Consider the following 9747-nt stretch of genomic DNA (forward strand, 5'->3'; position numbering starts at 1 on the left):
TTAGTAGAGTTGTTCCTCCAAGTCAGCACTGACTGACTGCTGCAGTAGGGTGCTAGTGCCTTTGGGTTATGGGATATGGTCAGGTTTGCATAGTTGGGCATTTGTTGTGTTGCTGCTACTCCCTGCCCTTACATGTATTCTTATTTCCTTGTGAAGTGGATGGTTTAAGAATCCTGTCTCCCTGCTTGTGCTGTGCTTGTGATAATACGCATAAGCTTCCTAGAGTGGGCTAATGCTACCTTCAGGTGGCTAGACTTCTTTTTACTTCTCAGCTTTCTTTCTCTCAGCAATTACTGGCTTCATTTTTCCTCCTGGCTATGTATCTATTGGAGTATGCTGATTGCTCTTCCTTAGGACATTCACTCTTGCTTGACCATGTCTCTGTTTGTCCCTCTTTTTTTTTTTTTTTAACCTATAGGTAGATATTTTATAAACAGACACTGGGCTTTTTGCTGGCGGTGTTTATTTTGCATAGAAATAACCCCAAGTTGAGGGCTCTGTAGTTGAAAGACTTTTAATGCTGGAGACAGGAGGTTTTCCAGTATCAATCCTGGATCTGATTCATTCATATTTTGGCATCTGTCTCTGCAATGAACTACAGAATAATCCTGGGTCCAAACACCTGAATATTGGAGTGTTTGAATTCTAGATCTGAGGCTGATTGTATATTTACTGGTCTCGATATCAAGTAATCAATTCAATCTTTTTTTTTTCAGTGCAAAATCTTTAAATTGCTGAGGGTAGAAATCTTATCCTTGTCCATCATAGCCATGAAACAATAAGTTTAAAAACCTAACTTTTTTTTATCTTTTTCAAGGTTTAATAAAAGTGCAACTGCATACTGGTGTAAGATATGAAGAATACTGTTAAAATAGAACTAAAACTCAGACTGGCTTTTAAAGAGATTTACTCGTGTATCTAATTGATCATGGCATAGAAGGCTTGACTAAGTCTGATTTATGGTTCAGTTCTAGAATTCTACACAGTATATGGTACACTTAATTTCAAATCCAAAGAATGGTTTAGGCATAATATAATTTGAGGCTATAACAACCATATATTAAAATACAAGCTGAAAAACTAAATACTTTAAAAAAAATTTTTACCTCTTTGAATTGGCATGTGATTAAAGCCATTCGAAGAAGAGAAAAAGTAAAAGGAATTCACACCTTCAGTTTCACCATGAAATATTGTGATTTAGTGTAATAAACTCCAAAGAAATGGAAGCCACACATCCAAAACCCTCTTTATTTGCAGTATCCTCATGTATAAGCTGCAATTTGAGTAAGGAGGGGTCTGGATATATAGATCTGGCATAAATGTACATATACTTTCACAGCAGACTGGTTGCTTGGCACTTCTGTACACCCACTTCTCATATCATCTTTAAAATAGGAAACATTACCAACAACACTTCAAAACAAAACCTCTGTTAAACGAATATTATTCTTGCAAAGTTCAAAAGTTAGCAAATGCCAGAATTAAGACTGCCTCTGTAACCTTAGTTTGTTCCCCTTGCATTGTGAGACGGTTTTTAATTGCAGAATCACATGCTATATTTCCACAAGACCCTATCTCCTTCTGTGCACAGGATAGATGGTGTTCACTGGATATACAGCTATTTGATGCTGTTTTTTTATTTGCATCATTCACCATCTGATCTCAAGCTTTATTTACCATCAAAACTCTCATCTCAAGACAGAATTATGAATTTCTTCATGGGTTTTTCTATGGAATTTATTGTTAGAGTATCTAAGCATTTCACAAACAATCTTTGCAACATCTCTGGGATGTAAACCCTCATTTTACAGAGGTAATGGATGCTAAAATTGCCAAGTATCCACTAATTTTAGGTGTGAAGTTTGTGAGCCTAATTTTTCTGAGTAAATAATTGTTTCTATGATCAGAGCTGAATCCCCATTGATTTCAGCTACAGCTGATCACACCAATGCTTATGTAAATGAGACCCCAGGTGTCTGAAACTGAATATCTAGAAAATCAAGATCTCATAATTATTGTCTCTGAAAAGTTTGGTTGCACTAAAATAACTTACAGCCTGGCATGGCCTCCACTCCTTCTTCTCTAGCTGAACTAGAACAACTTACTGCCCTGCATGGCCATCAACTGGCCAGGCCTCCCTGCCTACTCAGCAGCTTATCCTGTGTCTCTTCCTTTGTTTCATACCCCACATCTCTTCCCTTCCTTCATGCTCCATGTCTGACTGCTGAGAACCCTCACAAACATCAGGACTTGAACAGTTCCTCTCTTCCTGATGCACAGATGGTCACCAGATTGAGCCTAACCCCTTCCTCCATTTCCACCTCTTTATTAATAACTTCTATCTCTGGGCCAAGTGTTTCTGACTAAGTGCTATGGGAAGTATCTACATTTTCCTTGGGTGTGGATGTGTACTTCCCCACCCAGTTCTTTATAAAAACAGCATGTTGCAGATTCAACACCAGACCAGATGTTTGCCTCCTTTCCCTCCTTCTGGTACTCCTGCCAGAATTCCTTTATCTTGGCTCTGTGTTAGAGTGTTTTGCTCATACCCTGTCTCACACGGGGCTTGAGAAATGTGACCATATGTGTCCCAGTTCCTACAGGTTGCTTGCAGCTGTGATTGCACCAACTCTTCACCCTACATAGTGATAAGATCTGAAAGTTCTGTGGTGCTCCAAGCAGGAGAGTGTTTTGAGAAATAGCAACCCCCTGTTGCCTGAGAGGATGCCATGAGGACCACTACACAGTGAGCCAGACACCAGGAAATGGATTTTAAAGTTCCCTGGGGATAGCAGGTGGGAGGTTCACCTCTTTATGGGACAGCAGAGGAGCAGAGTTCAAAGTGGTGGCTAAGTGGGAATTGTGGGAAACATGCTGAAGGTCAATCAACTCAGCAAAACCTATGATAGGACACACTTGATGACTGTCAACAGTCAAGGGAGGGGGAGAGACAAAAGTTGTGTGGAGGTGGAAGTTTTTTTTTGTTGACAAATGCCCAGTTTTGACATGACTTTTGTCACATCACAATGTGAACGCTGCTTTGGGTTTTGTCGCCAAAAAGGTTTTTTGGCAACAAAACTTGCCACTGTAGACAAGGCCGTGGTAATTGCTATTTCTCTCTCTGGATCTTACATGCAGCAATTTGCCACTGTGGCTAATCCCGCTAGCCCTCTGAACTGTGGCTAGCCCAAGCCTTAGGAAGTGGAAAGATAGGGCAGTTTTCATGCACATGTATTCTTTGGCTTCTCTGCTGTGATTGTAAATAGCAGTGGAAGATGGCCTATGATCAGTAATTCACTTTCCATTGGCTACTCAACAAGGTTAAAGATGGCAAAGGACTTTGCTTAATCAATCTGAGCCAAATTCAGCCTCCTTACACCACCACCAGTCCCCTGGGCCTTCCCTTTCCCCTTCTTCCTTGAAGTTTTTTAATGCATTTTTATTGAGCATCAGTTTTAGAGAAGGCAGTTGCTGTTTATCCTAAGGGACTATCTATCACAATAAACATCAGGCAGTTACTGATTATCTATCTGGGGACCCTCCATCTCTAGGTTGCTATGGCTGGGGCAGTCAGTAGCAAAGAGCAGATAATATTCTCTTTTATATATGCACACAGGTTTTGTCATAGTGTATAGAAACAATTGACTGTCTTGACAGGAATCCTGCTTTCCCTGGGAGATAGTGGGGGGAGGAGGGGAGAAGCCACAAGCCACCTAGTTAATTGCTTAATGCTGTTTGTGTGTGTGAGGTAGGGACTCCTCTCTGCTTCCTGTGGTGTTCAGCTGATGCTGTGAAGCATAAGACCCCTTTACTCTTAAATGCAAGCAGTGTTGTTGTTGTTGTTGTTGTTGTTGTTTTTTTAAGCTCAGACGTCCCAAAGGAAGGGCGAAGAGGATGCAATTACTAAAGAACAAGGGTCCCTGGTTCTTCAAGGTGAACGCTTCTCAGGTAGATGCCTGAGTAATTCCTGCTTACTTTGCAGTTGCATTGGTCATTGGAAGGACCTTAGGAAACCATATGGCCTCCTAATGGTTTGGGGGCTCTTTTTGTTTACATGTTGTAAATTTCATCCTTCACTGTGCAGTAAGCATATCGGGAACAGATGGCAGAAAACCACAACCTAGACAGCGTGACAAGAAGGTCCTTTCTGTGACTGCTCCCAAACACAGTTCCTGGGATACTCCTGGGTTTTGCTTGTCTGACTGAGTAAGAGTAGCTCTGGCCGCTATCTCAGCACCCTGGCTGCAGGCAGCAGCTGTGGTGGCTCAAGCACAATCATGACTTTCTTCCGCCCCCTGTTGGCCACCTCTCTCTTTCCCAGCTGGAGCAGTAAGTAGTTCCTGCCTTGTCTCTTGGCAGCTACTTCTCAGTGCTTTGCCCACTGTATTTATTTTTTATGCTGTGGTCTCAGGCAAGGTATTATCTCCTCTTCCAGTCCCCAGGAAGGATGTGCTCTCACTTTGGGAAAGACTGTTGCCCCTCTCCCCTCACCTCATACCACTCTCCTTCTAATTTCTCCACTCCTCTCACTTCTAATACTGGTCTGTGCCCAGGAAGTATTCACATGCCTAGTTAACCATGCCTCCACCCCGGCCAGATTACATTGCCCTCAAAATCAAAATCACCACCCATGATTCACAAATTGTAGCACCCTACAGGCATCAGTTGTCTATTGAGGTTGTGATTGACTTAACTTTAGTTATGTTAACTGATGGTTGGGTGAGTTCACGCCATCCCTCCCTCCCTCTCTCTCTCTCTGACATCTGTCTATATTTTGTGGTTAGTCTCTAAGGCTATGTCTAGACTACATCCCTCTTTCGAAAGAGGGATGTAAATGAGCCCGATTGAAAGTGCAAATGAATTGCGGATTTAAATATCCCGTGCTTCATGTGCATATTCACATCCCATCGCTGTTTTGAAAAAGGGTATTTCTAAAGTGAAACCTCAGATTAGACTTTTTTTTTTTTTCAAGAGTACGGGATTTTTCGAAAGGGTTTTTTTTTTCCCGAAAGAACTGCGTCTAGACTCTGGTTTCACTTTCAAAATACCAAAATACCAAGAGCTGCTCTTCTCCTTGGTTTGAAGCCTGGTGGCAAGGACACCTCTCTCCCCTCACACAGGGTATGTCTAGACTACACACCTTTTTTGAAAGAGGCTTTTTCGAAAGCATCTTTCAAAAAAAACCCCTCTTTCGAAAAACGCGTCTAGAATGCACTAAGCGGAGGGATTTTTTTGATCCGCTCTTTTTCAAAAGAGCGTCCGGATGGCCTTTTTTTTGACAGAGCATCCAGGCAACCCGGAAGCACTAGTGCCAGGACATGGGGGCAGCCTTTCCTTCCGGGTCCTGCTGCATGCTCTTTGCAAAGATGCGTGCTTTAAGGGAACCTCCCGCATGACCATTCCTCTGCTGCTGCAGCTGGCTTGCTTACCTCCTAGAGGGAAAGCAAAGCTTCTGCAGTGCTTGCTCTGAGTGCCCTGCTTTCTGGGACAGCACAGAACTTTTTTTTTCCCTGCTTGGTTTTTGGGTTTTTGAATTGTTTTTTTTTGCCATGGAGTCAGAGCTGCCCCTGGCCAGGCGATGGCCACACACTGTAGTGCTTCAAGTGCTGCTGCTGCAACTCCACGAGACCTTCATGCTGTTCGTGCCCGGTCCGGATTCTGAACCCAGCCTTGAGCCGCTCGTTCAGGATGCAGAAACACTGTTCTTGCCACCAAACTTTTTCCATGAGAGGCGATTTTTGGAGGCTGGAGACAAGTACAAACTGGTGGGACCAGCTCGTAATGCAGCAGTGGGATGACCAGGCTTGGCTCCGAAACTTCAGGATGTGGAAGTCCACCATCCAGGAGCTCTGTACCTGGCTTGCCCCCACCCTGCAACGACAGGACACCCACCTGCGCCATGCCATCCCGCTGGATAAGAGGGTGGCTATTGCCCTGTGGAAGCTGGCCACCTCTGACAGCTACCGGTCGGTGGGACACCAGTTTGGTGTGGGAAGATCTACTATTGGCGCCATGTTGATGGAGGTAAGCCCATGGGGGAGGGGGGGGGAAACTAACAGGAAAGGGTTAGGGGGCAATGGAGGGGAGGTGGTGGAGGGCTCCTGGCCTTACTCCACCCTTCTGCTGGGAGCAGTTGCCAGAGGGGGGAGTCCTGGGATCTTGGGGGGAGGGGGAAAGACAGACAGGGAGGAGGGATCCTCCCAAGGACTTGGGCAACCTCTTTAACTTCCTATTACATGTGTTTATATGTGTCTTTCTGCAGGTGGTGAGGGCCATCAACTCGGAGCTGCTGAACAGGATTGTCCGTTCAGCATCTGTTCACTGCCCCATCGAGCAGCCCGTTCTATTAACAGAAAAGGGTACTTCTCCATTGTGCTGCAGGCCCTGGTTGACCACCGTAGACTATTCATAGACATTTGTGTGGATGGTTGGGCCAGGTACATGATACTCAGATCTTCTCAAATTCATACCTTTGCCAAAGGCTGGAGGCTGGAATCATCTTCTCCCAGCGAAACTTTGCTGTTGGGGACGTGGAGATACCGGTCTGCATTGCAGCCGATGCGGCGTACCCGCTCATGCCCTGGCTCATGAAGCCATACACTGGGCATCTGAACCCGAGCAGGGAACTCTTTAACGCACACCTGACATGGGTGAGTTTATAGGTGGAATGTGCCTTTGGCCGGCTGAAGGGAAGGTTTAGGTGCCTGCTCGCTCGCCTTGACATAGGGGAACGCAGTATCTCACAAGTGGTGGCTGTATGTTGCGTCCTCCTCAACCTGGTGGAGAGCAAAGGGAAGGCCTTCCTCCCAGGCTGGGGGGCAATGGCTGACATGGAGGGGAGGCGGTTGCACAGCCTTGGACAGCTGCCATTTGCCAAGCCCATCAGGTGGGGGTCTGCATCCGGGAGGCTCTGTGAGGGCTTCTCAGCTGGAGCCCAATGACTTTCCCCAGGGTCTCCCCAATGGGGCCTGTGGGCCTGGGCCCCCCGTCCCAAAACCTTTCCTCCCACAACCCATCCCTGCACCAGCCTCCAGCCAGATAAGACACACACCCCATGTTAAATCTCAAAAATGTGTTTATTAACAAGTAACATTCAAATAAATGTTTGTGGTTTAAAAAAAAACAAAACAAAACAACTGTGCAACATGTATTAAAAAATAAGCTGTCCTTTATACTCTCCAAATGTTTTTAAAACTGGGGGAGGAGGGGAGACGTCAACCTGGAGGAGGGAGGGAGGACAGGCAGGCAGTTTAGGAATGATAATGGTCTTGCCTGGGCCACAGAACTTTGCCACCTCGGGTCCATGGACCCAGCCATCTTTGGGGTCAAGTTGGGCCTGTGATTTTTGGGGGGGGGGGGAACTGCAGGTGGCTCTGCCCTTGCAGGGGGGGAGTGGAGTGGCAGGAGAGGAAGGGGGGGAAGAGGGCGTTGGAGCAGGTTGAGTGAGAGGTGTCACGATGGGGACAGGACCTGGCAGAGCCACGGCCTCTCGGATGCTTGAACACATTGTGATCCACTGGGAGAGGAAATCCTCCAGCAGACGAGTGTGCAAGCGAGCCTTGTCCTTTCGGCCATGGTGTCCTCAGTTCGCTCCAGGGCCTCCTGTGCCTTCTCATCAGGTCAGTATACACCTGCCAATGCCTGTGGGTTCCATGGGACCGGGTGCGTGGTGGCACAGGTGTTGCAGGGCAGTCAGCAGTGGCAGGTCTGGCTGTGGAGGAAAAGAGAGAGAACTGATCAGTGTTAGGAATTCACACACGCACCGTCCCTGCTTGTGCTCAGTGATTAAGTCCTTACAACAAGGGATGGGAATGTTGTGACTGCAAGCCCACATCTGGCCCTGCCAGTCGCCCTGGCCTCACAGGCCCCAAGGTGGCTAAGGTAATGTCCGCCACGCCCTCCCCACCCAATAGCTCCCCCCTACACCATGGCCATACAGGCCAGGGAAAGTGTGCAGCCACAGTGGGTCACAAGCGTAGGACACAGGCCTGGAGCAGCTTGGGTCTCCCAGAGCCTCCACCCACTGCCTGCCTGCCTGCTTGCACATGCACAGAGAGATGCAAGCTGTCCAGGAAGAGCATGACATGTGCAGATTGCTCCTCGTCCTTTATGCTCCCACCTCCCCCCTTCTGTGTGTGACCCTGACTGCATTCATTGGTGTTCCCTTGCCAACGTCAGAGGGTGCCTGTGAGGCCTCGTGGGTCTTGGACTGACTGAAGGGTCAGGGTCACCTCCATGTCTTTGGTGTCTTTCTCCTCTTCTTCTCCGGTCAGCTGCTCCTCCATCTCCTGTGTGCCCTCCTGGCAGTGCTGCACAGGTATCTGCAAGCCTGTCTGCACCAGCGCAGGGGCAGATGGGTCCCGACCACCCGGGATGCGATGCAGCTCTTGGTAGAAGGTGCAGTGGTGTGGGGCTGCACCTGAGGCAGAGCTGCACTCTCGGGCCTTTGAGTAGCCCTGCCTGAGCTCCTTCACCCTCACTTGATCGACAGTCCTGGGGTGGTGGCCTTTTATTTATTTTTTTTTTTTATTTTTTTTTTTATTTTTTTGCCAGCCCTGCGGCCATAAATATTCTCTTTTCTGCACCTGGTGTGCAGACACTGGAGTGCTTCCTCCTCTCCCCACAGTTCAAGCAGGGTCAGGATCTCTGGCCCTGACCAGGCTGGAGCTCTCCTCTTTCCCCTGGAGGGCAGCTGGGATGGCTCCTTGGCAGGTCCTTGGGGGGCCTCGGGAGTCTTGCGCTTGTGCCATGACCACTTTGTAGGGAGGCGGGGAGAGCCATGTGCTGACAGGCTTGCTCTGTGGCTGGGTTCCTGCCAGAATGGCTGCCCAGGGTGCCTGTGCCTTTAAGACATGGCTACAGACAGGAACAATAGAAGTTTCCCCTGCAGATGGAGTGTCCACCAGGGACTTTTCCCTGGAGGTCTGTTTTTTTTTCAGTCCTTCCCCCCCCCCCCCCCCCCCCAAACCCCACATCTACACACGCCTTTTTTTGACAGAACACTGTTGAAAAAGGCATTATTCCTCATAAAATGAGGTTTACCACTGTCAACAAAACTGCCGCGTTCTTTGGATGTACTGTTGAAAAAAACGCGATGGTAGTGTGGACACAGGTGAAGTTTTTTTGGAAAAAAGCCAACTTTATGAAAAAACAGTGGTCTAGACCCACCCACACAGTGCTGGGAGAAGCGAGACAGGGCAGTGGAAAGGGGAGGTGTGGGGCACTAAGGGAAGCCAGTTTTGGGCTATGGGTGAGGGGCCCTAATGTAAACTGGATGCTTGCACTCACCTGTACCAAGAGGGGACCCCCTGAACTGGTAGAGGGTCCTACTGTTGGAAAAGGAAAGGGTCCCAGGTGGAAGCCTGGAAAGGCAGGGGCAGGTTGCTCTGTGCAGGCTGCCTGCTGGAGTAGCACTAGTGAAGAGGAGTAGCACTAGGACCCTGTGGAAGCCAGCAGCCTGAAGAAGAAAAAAATTGCCAGAAGAAGGGCTGAGACTGAGCAGCTGGTGGGAGAGGAGTGTTGGAGGCAAGAAAAGAAATAAATGCAGGGGTAGGGAGGCATGGGAGCTATCCCTGCTGCAGGCACTAGCCCCTCCCTGCATGCCCCTGAGGCACAGGGCCCACCAAAGTGTGGGGCCTGGGCTAGTTGCCCCACCTCGTCCTCTGTCAGTGTTGAGACTGACCAAAAACATTGTGAGAGACACGCAAGCACAGATTTCACAGGTTGTGTTCAGAGCTTGCAATGGAC

This window comes from Pelodiscus sinensis, chromosome 4 (genome assembly GCF_049634645.1).
Source record: "Pelodiscus sinensis isolate JC-2024 chromosome 4, ASM4963464v1, whole genome shotgun sequence".
Taxonomy (NCBI): Eukaryota; Metazoa; Chordata; order Testudines; family Trionychidae; genus Pelodiscus; species Pelodiscus sinensis.